The following is a 22,184-nucleotide window of genomic DNA, read 5'->3' on the forward strand; positions in this document are numbered from 1 at the left end:
GTGAATGAAACTTAATAGAGCTTAGCCTAAAATTAACAGTTAGAAATGCTGACTCAGATGAATATAATGTTTCTCTCTGGCTCATCTCTACTTCTGCAAAAAGGTAGCAACTACTACTAAAATGGAAAGATAGTGAGTAGTTAGAGTTGCTCTTTTCCTGTAAGTCAGGTCACAGAATAGCATCTGGGGGTGGAAATAAAGGTGCGTAAAGAAGAAAGAAAATTCTTACAATTCAGTAACAGTTATACTTAATCTTTATATATTTAAATATGGCTCATAGGAACCTGCATTTGAACTTTAATAGTTTGCAGGTAGGAGTTGACATGAAATGAGCATGTGTGACATATTTCATCTATTTAAGTGTCCTGCTGCATGTCATGTAGACTTTTTTACATTGAAGATCAAAATGATCACTACTACTATTTTAGTATCTGTTTCACTTTTACCAGGTGGAGTTTACCAGTATTTTTGCTGAAATTCTCCATTTAAAATTTTTAACACATCACAAAAATACATCCACTCTAACCACAAGTACCTTTGTACCCAGTCAGTTTATTGTCTACACAAGGAGTACTGCTTCGTAGTGTGGAGAAAAAAAATAAGGTGAATCAGTTCTCTTAAACATTTTAATTGTCATAAAAATCCTACAGTAAATGTGGTGCCTGTTTCCTCTTTCTAGTTTTTCCCTAAGTTTGGAATAAGTCATCTTGTATTTTGCATTGACTGAAAAATGCAATTTGACGTTTTTAAAATTAAAACCGTCATGGTATTTAAAGATGAACTTAAGCTCTACTAATTCTATTAAACTGCAGGCTGCCAATGAGTTATAAAGTCTAATTAATCATTTTGTCAGCTTTGCCTTCTGAATCTAGTCAATATAAATTTGAATAAATAGGAAGCTGTTGACCCAGGCACCTCTGGATGTTCTGAATAAAGATGTGCCAGTCATAAAATAACTACTCCCTGTTGTAACTGCACATAGAATGCACAGATACGGCAGCGAGTTATTCAGTGCTAACATACACAGTGGTGAATTCTTAATTTAAATAATTTATCTGTGGTGTTAAGTGAAGGAATGGGTGTAATAATTTCCAATTTGATCTAGACAGTGATTTTGAGGATAAAAACTTTGACTCAAAAAGTTTGTCGCTGACACTGCAGTGTGACATGTCACATCAGGTTGCATCAATAGAGCCATGTTATGTGAAAGTAATGAAATGTGACTGATAGAACCCAAGATACTGTAACATACTGTAACATAATGTGTCAGCATTTCTTTAATGGAGCCTTTCAGGAATGCTTTTTGGTAAAATACCTTGAAAAAATCAGTTACAAAAAGTCATGAGGAGAGGTATCTGCACTCAGTTACTGCAAGGAACAGACAGAATAATCTGAATCAATGGTTTGGGTTGAAAGGACCTTTAAGATCATCTCATTCCAACCCCACTGCATGGGTGGGGACATCTCTGCTTGGTGTCCCTGCCCAAGGGTTTCTCCAAGCCCCATCCAGCCTGGCCCTGGACATTTCTGGGAATGGGGCACTCACAACTTCCCTGGGCAACCTGTTAATAAAAATTCTCGATCATTTCCTAAGATACATAGCTGATGACCTGTGAAGTTGCAACAGTGAAGTATGCTCCTCATCCCAGATAATTTTGCAATAGTATTTTATGAAGTTGATTTCCTGATCCCACAAAGGAGTAAGAATTTCCTTGGGTTTTATCCAAGACTAAGCTGTCATGCTCATACTATTGTATATTCTGTCAGTCTAATTGAAAAAAAACCTCTTATTTCCTAAAATATATTCTAGCAGTTTTGGAAATCTCATTTTTGCAAATAATCCATGTTTGTAGAAAAAAATTATTTACTTTTGTAGAGGTCAGATTGCATCTTTTTCTTAATTCCTCGCTAAGCTTTTGAACCTGAGAGCAGAACCCCATTGTGTGAAGGATGTGACATCTAAAACCCCATTGCCACCGCCATCCTTCTTCTGGGGCTGAAAGACAGTGAACTGTTTGTCTTCAGCAGATTAACAGGGAAGGTTGTTTTTGTTTGTCTGACTGGTCAAGGACAATTTACAGTTCAGTTAGTCTGAAGGAAAGACTTGTTGATTTGAGAGCACTCCTATTATAGCTCCAGGTAGAGGATGATAGATTCAGCCGTCATGGTGATAAACTGCAGCCCATACACTTGCAATGCACAAAATAAATAAAACACAAGTAGATCTCTTTGGTTCAGCTACTTAACAGCAAGTGTTGGCATGTAGGTGGAGGCTGCTGGAGTGAAAGTACCAAGGATTTAAATTTTCCCTTTCATCCAAACACATCTTGGGCTTGCTGAGTATATTTAATGCTTGCTAAGAGGCAAAAACACCTGAAATTTTCCTCTACAAATGCCTTTTGAATCCCAATAGCTCAGAAGTAAATTTTATACTTCTGACAAAATACTGCTTTTCTTTACACAGTTAATCACTTGCTTTATCTATTTTTTTTGTCTCTGAATCTGTGAGTCAAGAGTTTTGAAAACTCCAGTTTGTCCCCTGCCCATGGAAGACTTTTCTATGGAGTATCCTCTCTTGGAAAAACCACTGGGACAAGAAGTGCACAAATATTATTATAGGTTTAATTGATCTCTTACTTCAGTTGCTTCTTATCTGGTTGAATATTGATAGCCATTATCCTTCCATTAGAGCAGTCTTGTCAATTTTTAATTGCTTATTTTTTTTTTTAAGATGTATTCAAACATATATATAGCAACTCCTGGTTTATTTAGTGATGGTAATTGTTTGCTAATACTTTTGACTATTAGGAATTTTCTGCTATGTAGTGTTTGTTGTTTCTTTGATACCACTCTCAATATGTGCTTCATATGGATACTTCATTGATATGAACTACTGTTTTATGAGTATTTTTCTTTCCAGTTGTGTGCACCCACACGTACAGCTTGAAACTGCTCTAGGGAAAAGGGGGAAGGGATGGCAGTGCAAGTAAAACTCAGTTTGACAGGGAAGAGTAAGATCAGTGTTACTGTTCATTCTCCCGTTGGTTTTCTTTCTAAAGTAGCACTTATATATTGAAAAAGTTGAATTAAGAAAGCACTAGGTCTATATATATCAAATTAGTAATTAATAATCTGATAGAGTATAACAGGTATAGGTAATATTAGAGATGCAAATGTTACCAGTAGAACTTCAGTGCTGATAAACTTGCTTCAGAGAGTCAGAAGTGTGGCAGTGGTGTGGTTTCTGCAGGTGATTTTGATGCCCCATGGAGTTTATTTAGCAGGTTCCTTACAGGGAGGGAAGTACCTAACTTGGCATAATTCCCTATTAGCTAAGCACTGCTTTGTAAAAAATGAAACTCTTATGGGGAGAACACTGAGAAAGTTTTAATATTGATGAATGTAACCACTTCTTGGCTTTTCACAGTAAGCTTTACAGTGTCAGTTCCAAAATTTTCAAGTCAGTTTGTCCCCTTGTTATTTTTTTTTTATTTAATTTAGAAGCATTCTGAAAAACAGATGGTCCAAATACCATTAAAAAATGGGGGGATTTCTATATATCTGAGAGTCCTCTCTTAAGGTGTAACTCAGCAAATCAATGTTTGGCTGGTGACAGTCTAGGAGGTTTCTCCCACCACAGGTGACTTTGAGAGCATTGTCAGACATTCTGGTTGGACCTCCAAAAGGAAAACCTGCACAAATTATGTCAGTTGAAAATAAGGTGACTTGGCACCACTGATGTGATTTTAATTGAAGAATTAGCTATAAATGCAGACACTGTACCAATCCATGAAGAAGATTGTAAATGTGTTGTATATAATTTATTGCTTTTGCCTCTGTAATTAGAGAAAGCAAACAAGTCCATCTCTGCACTCAAGGAAATTAAGGAATCAATTTCATGTAAGGAACAATAGCAAACAAGCAGCCTCCATGCTAACACAGGAATATTCACCTTTACAAAGTTGTGCAGGTTAAGCAAAAAAGTTTCTTCTTTTTGTACTGTGATTTTTCATTTTGCACTACAGGCTTTTAGGGTTATTAAATGTCTAGATTTTAAAGTGTATTTCATCAACTGAGCAGTATACAGAAGCCAACTTTGGGTTTTTGATACACAAGCATCACTCCCACTGATTTAATTATGAACTTTTCATTTATATTCAGGAAAGCAATGTTTGATTCCATCACTGTTGGATAAGATGGAATAGCCATAACCAAGCATCTGAAATGGTACAAAATAATATTAAACTGAAAACCTTTTTCTGTCTAAGGAAAAAAGAAAAAAAATTAGATATTAGTTAACCAAGACAAACTAGACGCTTCAAAAAAGGGTTCTAAAAGTCTCCACAGGGCCCAGCATATTCCAGTTGAGATCTGCAAATTGTAGAGAGAAAGTAGAACCCAAAGCAAACCTCTGAAATCCATGGAACACATTTCTGCCGTTCAGCCCTGAATCACTTGCAGCGCACGTGCTGCAGCCAGGCCATCCAGTGAGAGCTCTGATCCCCTGCAGAGAACAACTGGGAAAACAGTCTGTAGGAAAAAAGTGAAAATAAATGGTTGTATGAGATGTTGATCTGAAGGAAAGGAAGCAGAAAGAGCTGGATAGAGACCTTAATTCATTTGGTTTCATACAAATGATGCTGTCCCACTGGATTTATTCAGTTCTGATGTAATGCCTGCCTTATCCAAAAGCAAGTAAGGTGCTACTGCCAGCACAGCTGGAGTCAGATGGCAGACAACAAAAATTAAATACAAGGAAAATGGTTCTGCTGCTGATACATTTTCTGTTGCATGTACCAAAGGAGAACAAAATGTGTATTTTTACCAATAGGTTTCGTTGCAATAGAAATAACAGAAGTTTTTAAATTTTTGTCAGCTTATTAAGCATTGATTTCCACTCTTCTGAGGGCAATTAAAACTGCCTTTACATTTTCAACAGATCTGGTTGAACGATGTAGATGAGTTTTTTCCAGATAAAATTGTAACTTCAGATGCTAAATACCTAATTTGGTTTTGCAAATAGTTATAAGTGAATGTGTGTTTCCATATTTATTTAGATTTTTAGATTTTCACTGTTGTTCCTCAGAAAAAAGGACCACGACACTTCATAGAAAACTCCCTTTTCTTTACAACCCAAAATTTACAAATCATTGGTCTTAGGCTTTTATTTTCTTTCCTTTTTCATTATTTTTTTTTTTTTTAACTTTGCCATTGCGTGTTTTCTCCACTAGGGAGCAGCAAATGACGTTAAAATGTTCTCGTTACTCAGAGTCTAGTCCAGCTGAATGTAAGAGTATAGAAACTGGATGAAGATGTCTTTCATTCAATAGTGTCAGGTTTCAGATGCATTCACTTTGCTTTTGGTTAAACAATCGTAGTTTTTAAAACTTGAAGCCAGCCTTACCTCTCTTTCTCTTTTTGGCTATGTTCCTTTTAATGTCCCCTGTAGAAAGTGACTCTCAGTGGGTAAGACAGATTTTCTCTCATGTTCATGCTGCCCTACAAGGGTTAATGATGGGCCTGAAAGCTTAAATTTGCCTGACCTGAAGGCTCAGTTCTATTTCTCTTGTACTTTATTTTTGTTAAAATTGTATATTCAAAACACCTTGAATTAAGGAATATGTATTATGTATATGTTAAATTTTGTTTTATATATTATCCAATTCTTTATCCCCCTACTTACTTGTGCAGCCTGAAGGTTTGTTGGAGATTGCACTAGAAACAATTATCACATTCATGATTTTTGATCTGGTTAAAGAATAAATACAAATAGCATAAGGAGAATGTATGCACACACAGAGCAAGCATCTGGCATGGTGCAGAGTTTGTTCTAGGCAAGTGGGCTAGAACTTAGGAAAAAATTAAACCCTTAATTTTTCTGTGGCTAGCAGCTGCTAAACTATGGAATCATTTTCCAATAAAAGTGATGGATGCTCTTTTTTGGAGTCGTTTAAGACTGGCCAGAGAAAAGCTCTAAACAATATACTGCAGAAAGTAATCTTGCAGTGACAGCAGGAGAGGCTCAATCACTCTGTTTCTTGCTCTGAGCTCATCTTTCTTCAGTCACTTAACTGGAATATGTAAATGATAGGTATTGAAAATAGAAAATTAATTTCTACCCTGAGAGAAAGACAGGTGTGTGATGGTCTTTGGTTTTGTTTGGGACTGTCAGCAGGTTTTGTGAAGGGTTGAAAGAGACATTTGATCCTGTATTGAGGAGTGTACCCTTGCTTTAGTCCATGAGGAACAATCAGAGGACACTGTGAGACCAATGGTGGTTTGGGGACAGCAGCACCCTGCACCATCACCCTTGTGCCACATCCTGCAGAAACGAGAGTAAGATGTTGGAACTTAATGCAAAAGCATTTTACTCTTTGCCATCTGCTTGTTCTGAGTGGTCTTTTATTTCTGATTAATGCTATTAATACTAGTGTGTTCTGAAACAGAGGTGTCTGGCTGAGTTAAATCTTTGGGTGGCTTCTTGAGTTCTGGAAATAACCATGACATGTAAAATTATGAGACAGAAAATGAGCTCTATCCCAAGCCAGAGCACATTTCTATAACCAGTCCTCTTTATACATTTACAATTACAATGGCTATTGCTGGGTGTTAAAATGCATCTCTAAAAATCTAACTATCCTTCTAGCAAAACATAAAATCATATTTTTGAAAGATTGGGTTTTTTTCTGTATTTTATTAAATATATAAGGAGAAGAAAACCAAAGCAAAAAAAACCAAAACCCCTCACAATTTGGAGGTGAGTTCATTTTAATTCTTTGTGGACTGCAGAAATGCTGTGGAAGACATGTTTGGAATATCAGCACTTCAAAGGTGTCATCCCTAGTCCATGAGGCAGCACTGATGGTGTATTTTGTCCTGTCTCCCTGGAACATTAGGCAGCCCTAAGGCAATTGAAAGGCCCGTGGGATCATCCACCTAACCTGCCCAGTTCTGCTTCTTTCTCATGTCTGTCATGCACATAGGAAATACAGAACTTTTAAAGGTTTCCAAAGCAATGAAAACTCTCCCTGCGTTCCACTCTTTTCTATGTAGCTTATATGCTTAATTGCTTTGTCTTAATTAGAGTCAATGTGTTTAAGATAGAAAATAAGGCAAGAGATCTATATAGATAAGTGATAACTTCAGAGCCTTGGCTCCCTGAGACCCATAGCATACAGTGCACATCTCCTGGGCTTCCTCCACCTTGGGGATTTTTTGGCTTTTGTGTGGAAAGAGAGACTGTGTTGCAGTTAGTGCTGTGCCTGTTGTGACACTCTCTGCGTAGACAGGGAAAAGGGAGAAGGAGTGTTGTCAATGAAAGAATAAGTAATCAGAAGTTAGCAAAAGCATTAGCAGTTGATTTTTTCCTCTATCAAAAGGGAAAATAGATTTTTTTTTTTAATTTATCATTTTTCATATGCCACGCATGAAAGTGATTGGGATAATTTACATTCACACTTATTTTGATAGACAGTGAATAGAGGGGTAGTGAATTCAACTTTTTCTCTCTAGCCATCTGTATCCTAAAGCAGGAGCATTAGGAGAAGGGCAAATGACTCAGTTTTGAGATGCAGCACTAATTCAATAAAAAGGTAAATCCATGGAAGATACCTGAAAGCTGACCATAAGTTTGTTGGATGTCTTAGGATTGTAATGAATATGAACTATTGAATTCCACTGAATTATTTATGGAGTTCCAGGACATAAGATTCCTGTCATTCTGTTGACTGTGTTATAATTAGAATAACTCTGGCATCAACTCAAAGTTGCACACAAACCAAAAATAAATGAGATCAATCATAAGATCATGATATTTAGTGAAAGAGCAAACATATTATGAGTTCCTAATACATGGGGGAAAAAAGCCTCAGCTGCTCTGTTAAGACAGAATGTTGAAGGTGTTGGAATTTTACACTGACACAATGGTACAGATTTCATAAAATATTTAAATGTCTGACGTTTCTTCCTTATAAATCTAACATGAAATTAACAGTAACTATTCTCTGATTCTGGACAAATCTACACATTTCTTGGTGCCTCTGAGGAGCCTTAATAACTGAGTTGCTAACTCTGACCGTTGAAAGTAGGCTGTGTTCTCAGATGCTTCTTCATAAACTGTAATAATTTATTGTAGACCATACTCTGTAGACGTAGAATTTTGCCCCAGTACATTTAGTAAAAATATGCTTCTATTATATATATATATTTTATTTTTTTAAATGAAATTTCTAAGTTTTTTTCAAGTGTAAAAAAATAATTTGGAAGTTTTGTTAATGGATATCTCTGGCCTTGAGACTTTGAAAGGATTTTTCATTCCTCCTAAGTAGTCATCAGTTTTCCTACAACTGTTCTCTGTTTCTCAGGATTACCTGGTGTCAGCAGACTTCCATTCTTTTGATTTGCTTTCCTAAGTAGAACTTCTAGTAGAAATAAATTACTCTATAACTAGTCCAGCTTGCATATTTTATCAGCATTCTTTCCATCATTTGTTTTCTTTGCATTTATTTTAATCTTGCTTGTTAGAAATAATATAGTGATTTAATGATCTATAGGATACAGCATTGTTTATGCCACCCCTGTTTGGAGCTGCTGCTTTATGCTTAATTTATCTAAGGTTGTTCCCTAATAAAAAAAATAAAATTAAAAAAAAAATGGAAAAAGATTTTGTGATACACACCAGTGAAGAAAGCTTTTTTTTTTTTTTCCACATTATTTGTCAAGGTTGTTTAATAAGCTAGGAAATAAAAGGCATTGAGATCTTAAAAGGAGATTTTTGGTAGAAGTGCTTTATTTTGCACTTTTCAGAGACCCCAGTGACATGCACACAGTATGGTCTGACCATGCTGTGAGTACTTATATGAACACAATATTTTTGCACATATAATGAACATCTGGTGACAAGACCCTCAGAACAACAAAAACAAAAAAGAAAAGGAGAGAAAGAAGAGGAGAAGGCAAAGCAAAAGGCAGTAAAATGTTTTGCCTGCCTGCTACTTTTATGGCTTTAAATATTTTTCCTTCAATCAGTGCATCTAGGGAAACTTTTTTGATGTAACAATCAATTTTTAACAAGGAAAAAGTCTGAACTCATAAATATTGTATGTATTAATTGTGAAGCCTAATGGAACATTTTGTGTTTCTGAACAACTCGTTTACATAATTAAAATCTCCTTTGATCTGTGAGTAAATGATTTAATCTTAATGCTCATTAGGCTAAATGGATCTTCTATTCAATTGTATCAAGATGGTATGGAAAATTCTCAGGCCTTTAGAAAGTATTTGTTAGTTGTTATATAAACACAGAAACCTGTCTGTGAACAGATATCTTTTATCTCTTTAAAAGAATTTGAGTCTAAAACTAAGTCACATAAAAGCTTTTTGGTTTTTCTTTTATCTGACACTTTGGTTTCAAGAGCAGCTCACTGAAATATGGAGGGGGGGGGGATTTGTTCAATTTATTTTCATTAACTATTTCGCTACAAAAACAGTTTGGTCCCTGACAATGAAACATGAAATAAATATGTAGGATAGGTGGTGCACTTCCAGCTGAAATATGAATTTGTATAACTACAGATGACTGAAGGGAGACTGGAATTTTCTTGTGAATCTTGCTCAGAAATACCTCTTGATATGGCAAAACTCAGGAACATTGGAGAAACATGTGACAAGAATTTAATCTTTTTTAGGATTCATATACCAACATTATTATCATGTAATACCATAACAATATTTATCTGCCCAAGGTTATCACCTCTCAGAGTTCAGGATGGGCAGGACTGTCTCAGTTTTTTTTCTCTTAAATGCTAAGCAAGAAAGCTCTTACTGATCAGGAGGTGCTGCAGAGCTAGCATGGAACTTCAGGCAAAGTTGCTAAGGTTGCCCAGTAAACCAGTTTCCAAGCAAAGCAAGCTCACAATCAGTATCATAATCTATTTTTTCTAGAAAATTCCAAACCAAGGAATTTATTTTGAAAAAAACTCTTTTTTTCATTATCCTGCCTGTAATTTTTTAAAGCTGCTTTTCACTCCCATAGGGAGCTTTTTTTCTTTTTTTTTTTTTTTTTTTTAAAGGTAAGAATTTTAATTAGCTCAGGTGGTGCAATAAACACAAACATCTGTGTCCCTTTATTAAAGGCTGTTCTCAGTCCCTTCCCTCTCTCAAGAACAAATGTGTGGCACAAAAAATGCTCCTGAGTCACCTTGCTGAGAACTGAAGGGACTGGGATGCAGAGTCACTGCCACCCTGTCAGAGCAGCCTTTACAGCCCTGCTCTGCAGAGGATGGCTCAGAAAACTGTAAAAAAGCAAAGCAAGCACACAGCCACTCCTGCTTCTCCCCAGAGACACTTCTAGCAATCTGCAGTTTAGGGACATCTTGAGCCAGAAGGTTGTATCCATATTTAATTTCTCTTGAAAGTGTTATCTTCCATGAAGTAATCCATGGAAGACATATTAAGTGTGCTATTACACAGATGCAAAAGCAGTTAGGATGAATTACACTTTTAAACTCTCCATTTAAATCTTGAAAATTAATGTTAGTTCAGTGTTTCCTATAAATAATTTGTTTTCCTCAAGTATGGATTGTGCTGCTGTATTTGTTTCATTTATTAAAAAAAAAAAATAATAATAATTGTCAGGGCTGCATTTGGAAGTTACATTTACAACACTGTAGCCTTAAATTACAATTATCTGTTCCTGAAGGTCACCTTATATCAAAGTGAAATTCTGGTTTTATGATGCTGTCAGGCTATAGGAAAAAAGCAGAAATCTATCTTGGGTCTAACATTCAGTTAATTGAAATATTAGCTGAGTTTTGCTCAGCAGTATTTAATTTGAGTTATTTTATTCTGAAATTTCATAGGACTTTCTAGAATTAGCATAGAGTAAATATGATGTCCTTCTAACCAGTATTATCTCATCAAATTTCTTTCATATTTGTAAAAATATTGACAATAATTTAGTCAATACACAAGCAAAATATCCACAACTTCAGGAAAATTTTGAATTTCAACTTGAGTAAATAATAAAGGCTCAGGCTTATGGGTTAAAGTTTTTGGGGTTTTTTAATCACACAAAACATCCTTCTGCTATCAATGTTTGTTTTTTTGGGCTGTGCTTTGTTGAGAATTTGCATAGCAAAGTGCAAACATCCAGGAAAACTCAGCTCTCTCCTCAAAAGCATTGGTCTAATAGGTGTGTGAACAGAGCAGGAAAGGCAGATTTGGGCTTTTTTGAGGTGGGGTGGCAATGGTGATGTGTAAGGTTTTCAGAATCAGCAGAGGGACTTTGGAGACCAAATGCTCAGTGTAGAAAAGAGCAGCAGCAAACTGCATTGAGGGGCTGCAATAGTCAGTGCTGCTCTGTATCTCACTGAACTTCATGCATATTTTAGCTATTACTTGCTTTTAAATTTGAAACAGACAAAGTTACTTTAATGTGGAAAACAGAAGTGAAAGAATTTTCTCCTCTTTCATGTTTTGATAAGTTAAGTAAGCATTTCCTCCCTGGCTCATTTTAACTCCTGATAATAATGTGAAAAAACTGCATGAACATCCCTTAAATCACTGTGTGGACTCTGGGGTGGATTTTTCATTTCAGCAATATAAATACAAATGTAACCACAAAACAGAGTTGAAGTATGCTTATCCCAAGCTACTGCCTCTGATTTACTTGCATAGGTTCATAAAAGATAATCTGATAAGCATTCAACTTTGGGAACAAACCTAAAGAATTAGAACTCGATCTGAAGGAGATTGAAAAAGGCTTTTCAGCAATATTCTGATCAGCTCTTAATTTCTGTGTAAAGAGCAGTGCACAGGGGTTTTATAATTATTTTCTGCCATGAGACTTTGTAATGAGACAGCTGGGGTGGTGGCATGCTTTTAAATAGCACATAGGAGTTAAAATTTGTTTTCATACGTGTCCATTGTGTGCTCTCCATTTCAGATGACAAGTTACAGAGCATCATCCTTAAAACAAACCTAATGTCATTGCTATAAAAGCATTACAGGCTTAACACACAAACATCTCCAGCTTACTGAAACCTTATCTACCTGCACTTTGGTCGTGGAGAGGTGATTCTTGTGGCTATTTTTACTGAAATCTTACGGCCAAATCCAAATATACTTAAGACTTTTAATACACTGTGACTTTTAGTAATTCTGTATTAATTCTCTACCAGGGAGTTTCCACTTCTAGCATTTTTTTTTTTCAAGTCATATTCCTTTCTCAATAGCCAGTTGTCCATGGCTTAAAAGGCACTTTGGGAACACTATTCTGAGTGAAGTTCCATTTGAAGCACTCTGCTTGTATGAATGTTCATGGAGCACAGATTAAGGGAAGGTTTAGTCAGTTTAGGATGTTTGTGAAGGATTATTAAGTATTTTACTGGGTTTCGTTTTTTTTGTTTGGGTTTTTATTTTTGGTTACCTAATTCCTTGAACACCCCTACTACGTGATGGTTCATTGTCAGAATAATAGCTGTCTTTATTGAAAATTGTATGAAAAAATATGCAGGCGTGTTATTTCTGTGCACCAGATGTTGGATTTGATTCCTTACAGAGCCTAAATTCAGATTAGAAATAAAATTTCTGGACTGCTGCCTGTTACCACGCTATTGAGACATAAGTAGCTTAAAAAAATAAAATTAATTATTAAAGTTTCAACAACAAAAGACAACCAGAGAAAATCAGCCAGTCTTGCAAGTATCTAGTATTATCGTATTTGTAAAAAGGAATATGTAAAAAGAAGATTATATGTAAAAAGAATAGGTAAATGTTAAGAAACTGAGATGAGCACATGAAGTTCTTTCACTCCAGTTGTGAGATTTTAGCACATAACTGTCCAGTGTAATTTATGGGGATGTAAATTGGCCCAATGTGCCTCACAACCGTTCCCAGATAGAAAGCAAAACTCAGCTCCAATTTCCCTGATTGCTTCTCTTCTCTGTAAGGTTACTCTTAATGGATAAATGATTACCAGGGGTTGGCTGTGTCAGATCTGATTTGATGGTTGGGCTCTGTGATCTTAGAGGTCTTTTCCAACCCTGACAATTCTGTCATCTGGATTGTACCAAGATCAAGTTTTCATAGCATGGCACGTGCCCAGATTCTGACCTGCACTGCCAAGACGTGCAATGCCAGCCTTATTTTTCTAACCTAGCATTAGAATTTTCACCCTATTACATATTGCATTTAAGTCCAAATTCTGATTAATGATATAAGTGTTCTAATTGTTAAAATTGAATTTAATGCTCACTGAAGGAGCTAAAGCACAGGCAAATTGTTTGGTTTCCAGCTGCTACCAAAAGTACAAAAGTTAGCAGTAGGAAATAATACTTTCCAGTCTTACATTATTTGTTTTTATAATCTAACATTTAACACTAAAAAGTTGAATTTATGGAGCAGGTGATCAGCAGAGCTACTGTAAATATTACAGAAGGAATGTTTTAACTTGCTGCTCATCATTCCTTGAGTATGTTGGAGATCTAACAAGATATTCCAGATGCTTTTACCACATTAGACCTGTGCAGGGTACCTGCTCTACTCTTGCTTCACCTGGTCATCTGCTATGCTGAGAAAAGCCTTGAAATTGGCTCCTGAAGTTGTGCAGATTCTTAAATATTCCAGCACCATATGCTTTCCTGCTTTCCATCCTTTCATCAGTCCAGTCATTCCTCGTTTTCTGTTCATCGCTTTTAGGAGCTTATTTTGGCAAGATAGGGAAGGGTCTCTTTAATAGTATTTTTATGTTTCTAAGTCTCACTTTGGAATTTAAAATCATAATAGCATTCTGATGTAATTTGATGGCTCCCAATCCATTGCAATCAGCCATCAAACTATGCTGCTATGCTGTGTTGTCAGCCAGCTTTATGTCTCTGGGAAACAGCTCAGTAATTAGGATTTCATGGTTCACAATAAGTCCCAGATCTTTCTTACACATTTTGAGGCTGATGTTTCTTCCTTTGGTCATAAACTTCTGTGAAGAGGAAGTGTGGAGTTACAGGTGGAAAACTGAAATAGAAACTGAAATCAGATTTCCTAAGGCTGCCAAGTCAGGGGTCAAGCCCTGACTCAAATACAGGGGGTCTTGAGGCTCAGCTTTCTGGTGGAACCACAGGCAGCCTCGTGATCCCTTTTCTCATTATAAATTATGTTTAGAAATTGTTGGAAGTGCAGATTGCAATTTTACAATCATTGAAATATTATGTACTTACATTTCAAAGCTGGTCAAATACAAACATGAAGGTTTTCTCTCATTATTCAGTTGCATTTTAGTCTTGAGACTGCAGCACTTCTGGAGTTTTAAGATGGGAAAGAATATTTTTTCTTTTGCCTTTGGTTTTTTTTAACACTAGAAAAATGCCATTTTTGAAGCTCTTTAAACAGCCATGTGTTAGAATTTCAAAGTCTCTTGTCTTTTTTAAAATACCAAGGACACCGAGAAAAAGTTGAGCACAACGTATTCCCTGAAATGGAACTGCATATTTTTCTAAAGCTTAGCTCACTGTTAAATGAACTTGCAATATTTTGGGGGTATTAGGATAAAATATGGACTAGTTTAGATAAATTACTGACACACCAACAAGGGATACACTGAATTTCAGATTGCTTTTGAATATACAACTACTTTTAATCCATAAAGACAGGGATCATGGTGGATAAATAGCTTTAGTTGGCACTGTATCATCATGGGTTGCTCCCTTTACCTCTTCTAATAATTCATACCCTAGACTACATATATGTATACATACCTATCATTCAACTTCACCAGTGTGGTTCATTTCTTGCCTATGGATGAGAAGACAGAAATTAGATCACCAAATGGTGGTAACTAGGAAATGTTATACTAGTATGAGAACCTTGTAAAAGTAGCTGGCTGTTAAAAGTTGCAGTAGTAACTCACAGTACAAATCATGGGTGATAATTTCCTGGAAATTCATGGGAATATGCTGAGAAACTTCAAGAGCATGCTGAAAGAAGAGTAGATACTTTACAGGTTTTGTAGGAAAATGAAATTAACATTTTCACCTAGTAGTGGATGTTGTAAAACAAGTGACAGAGCAAGGGTGCAATGAGTTCAATGGGTTCTTTCTTATGGAACCACTTCCCTCTTTTTAAAAACTTAGTTGTGGCCAGTTTCTTTTTGAGGCAAGTTGACAAGGGGATAGTCTGCTGTTGGAATCCTGGAAAGATGTTGGGAATCTGCAGCATAAGGCTCAGACAGGCTGCTCTGGTCAAAAGCCTTTCCCTTTGATATTGGAATACCCACTTCTGCAGCCCAATCAGTGCATCCCGCCCAGGCTCTCCTGTACCTCAGCTGTCAGCAGAGGCAGACAGATGAATCACCTTGACACTTCCACTTTACTACAGCACCTAAATCAAATGCATCTGGAAAGGGTGTGCTATAAACCATGCCTCACCTCCTTGGGAGAGATGGAGGATGAGTGATGCAGATGACACTGACATTTTCTTCCTAAGAAAAAGTAACCCAGGTAGGCAGTGTTTAAACCAACACGTGGATGTGGCTTTACTGAACTTTTGTTCTGGCCTCTTCCCAGGATCCCTGAATGCTGAATAATAACTCTGCTTCTCCAGAAACTCTTTAGCAGTTAGATTTCTGTTTCCAGTCTTTTGACTCATCTTAATGATTAAATAAGACTTCATTATAATGGGCTAATCTGTAAATTAATTCAGTTCAATACCTACCATTTTACTTAAATCAGAAAAAGGAGCAAAGGGGAAGAACATCAATATTGTAACAGGCATAGAGCACCAAAATTTCATAAATAAATGACCCATCAGTACATAACAAATCCCCACAGACTATATCCTGTTGTACAGCTTTACAATTTAAATAATTGACTAAAAGACAATTCCTGAAATTAAACAACCTTGCTTAGAGGATTCCAGAAGCAGAGATTATATAAAAATAAAATATGACTGCAAGCCACTTAATTAAAAAGCAGATTCCTGTTCAGCAGGCTTCAAAAACACCTTGCATCCCAGTCTAGTTTTCTAGTCTAAGGTGAAGTTTGTGCAAATTAATAAAGTACAGGACATATTATTTTTTTTTTAGCTTTGAAATATTTTCATGTTAGATCTCTATGGTAGAACTTTTATATCATTTATGTGTTTTACTGCTTTAAAGCTGAGAAAGCTGTCTCATCTAAAGCAAAATATTTTATCACTTGGAATTCTACTGGTTGTGTTTAGCAAAATTTTTTCACAGGAAACTAGGTAGGGTACATTTTTCTTTTTAATTTGTATTAGCTCATGGAGAGTCATTTCTCTTTTACTTGACTAATGATTGGAAGAAATTCTTAATTTTCCTAGATTCACAGGAGCCTTTACATGATAAAAAATGAAACACCTCAAAAGACAAATTTTGCAGCTGTTCACTTGTGGCAAGGGTTACTATAGGTGTTCTTGAGGAAACTTGAATTTTTACAGAAATTAAGTTGTTTGTTTCATTACATTAGAATTCTCCATATCAGGCTTCAATTCTGTGCAAAATTTAATCCCTAGAATAACAGAGCCAAAGGAGAACATGCAGAGCAGGAAAATGTAGTTTCTTAATCAGCTCTAATAAAGTAGCCCTAGAAAACCTCCAGAGCCCTTAGTTCATCCCTTAGGGGTAACAATGCTACCTGAAATGAAACCTCTCTAGTATGGTAATGGTAAATGGATTTGATTGAAAACTAAAGAAGATTGGCACCACAATGAATTTTCCTGAATGTTAGATTTGGATACCCTGTTGGCATTTCCAAAGGCATTCAGCCACAAGGAATAACACCCTAGAAAAGAAGCAGAGCCCTCAAAATATCAAACGATTTATTATAAATTCTTCTTAAACGTGGTAGCATTTTTTTCACCTCCTAGTGTAAGGGTCTGTTAGGAAGAGGGAGTTATTGGCTATAAGGGTTTGTGTTCCTCTGAGAACTGCTAGAGGTAAAGGTCTGGTGTCACTGGAAGGGTTTTGAACTGCTCCCTGCTGCAGCCTGGGGGGCTCCTGGTGATGCTGCCTCTTGGTGTGGTCAGAAGAGCAGAGGGGCCCCCCCAGGCAGATAAGAAAAGGAGGGAGATAAAGAGGGACAGCAAGTGGGGGGGGGCTGGAAGGGCCTCACTTTATCTCTGCATTGATTGAGTCTTTTCATCAGTGTTATTGACCTGGCAGTAGGTATAGTCTCTTTTTACTGTACAGGCTCTTTGTAGCTCTTTGAGGTCACATGAAGAAGAAAAATCAGCTTCACAGGTGCATGTTATTAGACACACAAAGCACTTGTTAACAGAAAATATGAGAGAGCTCACATTTATCAAAATTATCCCTGACATTTCCTTTTGCTCAGCTGAAAACCATATCTAAGCTCCCAGAGCAACGTGTAATGTGTGAAGGGGGAGAGAAAATACAACCACACTTATTTTTTCATGAAGGGCACCCAAAGGAATAAGTGGTGAATAAGCAGTGTTTCTGTTAAACACCAGATTTGTCTAATGAGCCAGATTTTTAATGTGTTTGTTGTAGTGAAAGGGATTTTAAAATTTTTTTAAAAATCTGTATTTCTGATGCATTAATAGCTAAGGACTCTCATAGCTCTCAAAACATGAAACTCATAATCCTTGCCAGTCCTGAAAACTACAGTAATCTTATTCATGGAGCAGATATGCCATAGGCAAGGGAAATACAAACCTGAGTAATATTCTTCCATCTGTGGGTACCAACGTTGTAGCAAAAGAGACTCCTTTAAGGTATGAACAATCCACCTTCAGTCAATTAGTGGTCCACGTACTGAGACTGCAAATAAAGGTGCATTTTAGCAGTGATCATTTTCTCTGTTAATTATTTACTGAAAACTCAGTCTGAAAGAGACTTTTTTTCCTCCCTTGAGACTGCTATTGTGGTGCTAATAAGTATCTGTCTGTACTTTGCTTGTGTGTTAATTGTATGCTGTCGCTACAAAATTTAACTTGGATAGCTCATTCTCCAAATTATATGTCTCAGTAAATAAAATATAGTGCCTAAATCCAAAAGTTTTGATTGTAGAGAAAGAAAGACAGGCTTTAATAGGAAGACATTTAGTAATTGCATGATGTATGAAGGCTAATAAATCTGCTTAATTGTCACATTTGCCTTAAATTAATAATTTATATCAACATTTGGTGTGGGCAGATATGATGAATATTTTTATGTTGCGATAATCCTTTTGAATATTTAAAAAATATTAGTTGCAAGTCTTGTCTGGTTTTGCACATGTTTTTGGTAGTAACTGAATAAAGGCAGGAGAGAATTCCACCGAAACCCATACACAACTTGGAGGTTAAATCCAGCAAAACTCTCCCAGTTTATTCATTGCTGTGATAAAGAAGATGAGTTAATAATATGACAGGTTGTGTCTGTTGCTATGGCGAAGCAACTCCAACATCTGAACATGGCATCAACACAAACTGTTAAGCTGGAGAACTTTAGCACTTGTAGGCTTCATGTTTCCTGGTGCCCCAGGTCCTGGTGGAAATCTTCTCCACCTGACACCAAGGTATCTCTTAGCTGCCTGGACTCACTGTGGGTCTTCAGCTGGAGTGATGCCCCCACTTATACCTAAATCTCTTTACAGTGTTCCATCTCACCACTAACACAGTGCAGATACTTTTTTTTTTTTTAGTATGTTTCCATATCATTTAACATAAATGCAACACTTTAAAAATAGTGATTTGTTTGTCACAGGTTGCCTTGAAATCTGTTTAGCATGATTTGTGTGTTCCTGTGGTTCCATCTTGCTGGCCTCCTGCAACTCGTGGCTTTTCTGCTAAATGGCCTGACTCTTCTCCTGCTGCTCCCCTCCTCCTCCACCTCACTTTACATCTTAATGCTGTACATCTGTTACTGGACAGATTGCACAAGATGAACATAAGGCACTCTTTTCCAGGGTCAGCTAAATTGCCAAGCTAGGTCCACTTAGGCTATTGAAATGTATGTTCAAAATTCCAGAAATTCTCCTAATGACAGATATCTCTGTCATATTATGCTGCATAATAATTATACTTACACAAGCCTGTGTGAGGTCAGAATAAAAACATTGTTTCAGTGTCAGCTATATATTTGTGTGCATCAGGAATATGTGTAATGATATCAAAGGTTTTTTCCTTGTGATCTCAAAAATGGGGTTTTACAAATTTTCATATTCAAATGTACTGTGCTTTAGAATAACAAATGAGAAGTTCAGGCAGCTTGGAAACTGTAGTTTTCTTGGGGATATACGTTTTAAAGTGTTATTTCAAAGTTCTCTGTCCATGTTTAAAAAATTGTTAATCTTAACAATTAGGAAAAGATACAAAAAAATTTGAGGCCCCTCTTGGCCCATGCTGCTGGTCTTTGTATACGTGTGTTTTCCAGAATTTTTTTTAACTTTTTTTTCTTTTTTTTCACTGTGGGCTAAGTACATATTAACAAGGCACTGATTCATCTCCATTCTGCACTCTTTGGAGTCGGACAAGGAACTGTCACACCACATGGCTTTCAAATGAGTTGATTGTAGACATATTGTCTGTCAGTCAAAACTACAATATTGTAATTAGAGCAGGCCCTGTCTCTCCATACGTGCTTCAGATGGCAATGAAATAACCTCAGAAGTGAGTTATGTGGATGCTACAGTTCACTGCATTCCAGTATGTTACAGAGCTGCTCAAAGCTTGTATCCTACTGTAAATGTCCAGTAATTCACACCTGGGATCACAAAATAAGCTTTGCTTCTGTTGTTCTTGGAAAGTTTTCATACTTTGGAAAACTAAAAAACTCGAGATATCTCAGTAACAATATTCTGAATTTCTTGTCCATGTGTTGGAAAAGCCTGATGTGCTGAAGAAATTAAAGCCCTCTCTGTTTGTCTCTGGATTCTGCAACCAACTTAGTAAGTAGGTCACTCTGCATTAATGGGGTTTGTTACTGGTGCTGCTGAAAAATTGATTTTTGTGCTACTGTTTCTAGAAGTCCATAGGAGTAAAACTTACACAGATCTATTCCAAACATGAAGCAACAAGGAGGGATATTCAGAATTCTCAGTGAAGTACAATAAATATGGAAAAGTTTTGTCTGGTTGCCCCAGAAAAGGAGCAGTTTTTTGAGGGAGAACATTATGAAATGAAGCTTCTGAGGTTTGATTATAGATGTTACCTGTTTTTAACTTATTAGCTGATTTGTTATGAAACAGTAGCATTTCTAGTCCAGCTGATGCTGAGGATGTCCTCATTCATTTGCATCAAATTTACAGAAAAATGCTTAGGCTGAATATTTACTGACACAAAAAATAAAAATACAAGCTTGAGAAATTACTACGGACTTGCAAAAAAAAGGAAAAAAAAAAAATTTGGGGGGGTGTGAGGAAAAATAAGAGGGATGCAGAAGGAGGGCAACTGAGTTCCAGTTCACACTGGGCACTTACTGAAACTATAACTGAACACTTCTGTGATAAAGCCCTTTTTTCTCTGTTTATTATGATAGGGCAGAGCCAGGGCAAGGCCTCCATTAAACACTGCAAGGCAAAGAAAATTATTTTCCTCTTAAATGAAGGAAGTAGTTTCAAAGGGGTTTTCAGGCAGCCTGTAAGGGGTTTTTTTCTGATATTTGTTTGAAAACAGAAAAGCTCTTAAGGACTTCTTGGTTTTATTTTAATATATTTATTTAAGTTAAGATTTTATATTTTTCTCGGCCTGATAATTGATAAATCCAGCTTCTAATAACTATCTTCTTTGTGAGGAAGAATCCTCATCCATTTTTAGTCACTACTAATGCATGAATAAGGGGTTCTTTAGCCTTGCTCCTTAAGATGTCAACTCTGGTACTCTAGAATTATATTTGAAATAAAAAATAAAACTGTGTGCTGTGCCAGTATGTTCTGGCAGTAAAGCAGGTGGTGGATGGTGATGAGAAAATCTCCATCCTAGCAAAAGCCCAAGCTTCCATATTTCTTTTCTATAAGTATCTGCCTGCATGATTTAATTTAGAGCTTTCTAAAACTGTGATTTTGCACTAAAGCATGAAACACAGCATCCCAAGCCTAGGTCAGGGTGTCTGTGTCCACAGCAAAAAGCAGCTGCTGCTGAATTGCCTGTTAACTTCCAACCCCTCTGGTGATTTACTCTTGAAGGGCTAAGAACCAGTTTTGGCCATTATCAGTTGTCCTGGTTGTTCCAGCCATGAGAAGGATGAACTTTTTCAGTGCCTGTTCAAGCTGCCTCTTTGGCTGCTTTGCCAGGATTAACCCCTGGTAATTCCAGGGCAGAAATAGCACAGATGCTGCCACTGAGACTGGAACAGCCACTGCTCTTGGCAAGGGCATTTTTGCTGCTCTTTTCAATGTTGCCAAATAAAAGTTTGTGATTCCCTCCTAATGCACTTTAGAAGGCTGCCCACTGACTTTGCTTCTGGTTTGTTTTGGGGTTTGTTTTTTTTTTTTTTTCCATCCGATAAGCATTGATTTGTTGTCTTGTTTGTCATGGAGCTTGAAATTACCACTGTTACAGGACAGGAAATGCTCATATGTACACCTTGGTAATGGGGAAATCCTTGTGAATGTCTTAGAAGAAACAAGTTTTCTGTCCTCAGTTATGTAATTAAAATAGGGTATTTTGTACTTATTTCTCCTAAAGTCATAGTTGGCTTAAGAGTTTCTGGCTTGCTTGAAATCACTTCTTTCATTGCCTCTTACAGCATCTATTCACACTTGGTACTGATTTAAACACAAGGGTGCTCCTTGGTCACAGCACAGAAATTAGTGTAACCCAACTTCAGTTTTGAAGTTGTGAAGAATTTGTTTTTTCTGGTATCTTTTTCCTTGTACACCAATTTTTTTCAGCTCTCTCCAGTGGGGCTTTATGTGATGGTTTTAGACATAACAGCTGAAGTTAGAGTTGCCTCTCTTCAGAGATTTGAAAATGTGCACAGATCCTGATCAACATAAATTAGCATGGCTTTGCCTTCTGTTAGCAGTTATTTCAACTATATGAAACAATCTGTTTCTGTTTTAATATAAAATAAGATAGTGTACACGTTTCTGATACACAGCCCTAGCAGACATAAGCAGGAATACCTGTTGAAGGGCTCTGTGAGTAAAGACAGCCTGCTAAGGATCTTTCTATGCATGAGAAGAATGTCCATATAGCCACTGTTTGCAGGAATGTGTATTTCTGCTTTG

Source organism: Heliangelus exortis, chromosome 14 (genome assembly GCF_036169615.1).
Source record: "Heliangelus exortis chromosome 14, bHelExo1.hap1, whole genome shotgun sequence".
NCBI lineage: Eukaryota > Metazoa > Chordata > Aves > Apodiformes > Trochilidae > Heliangelus > Heliangelus exortis.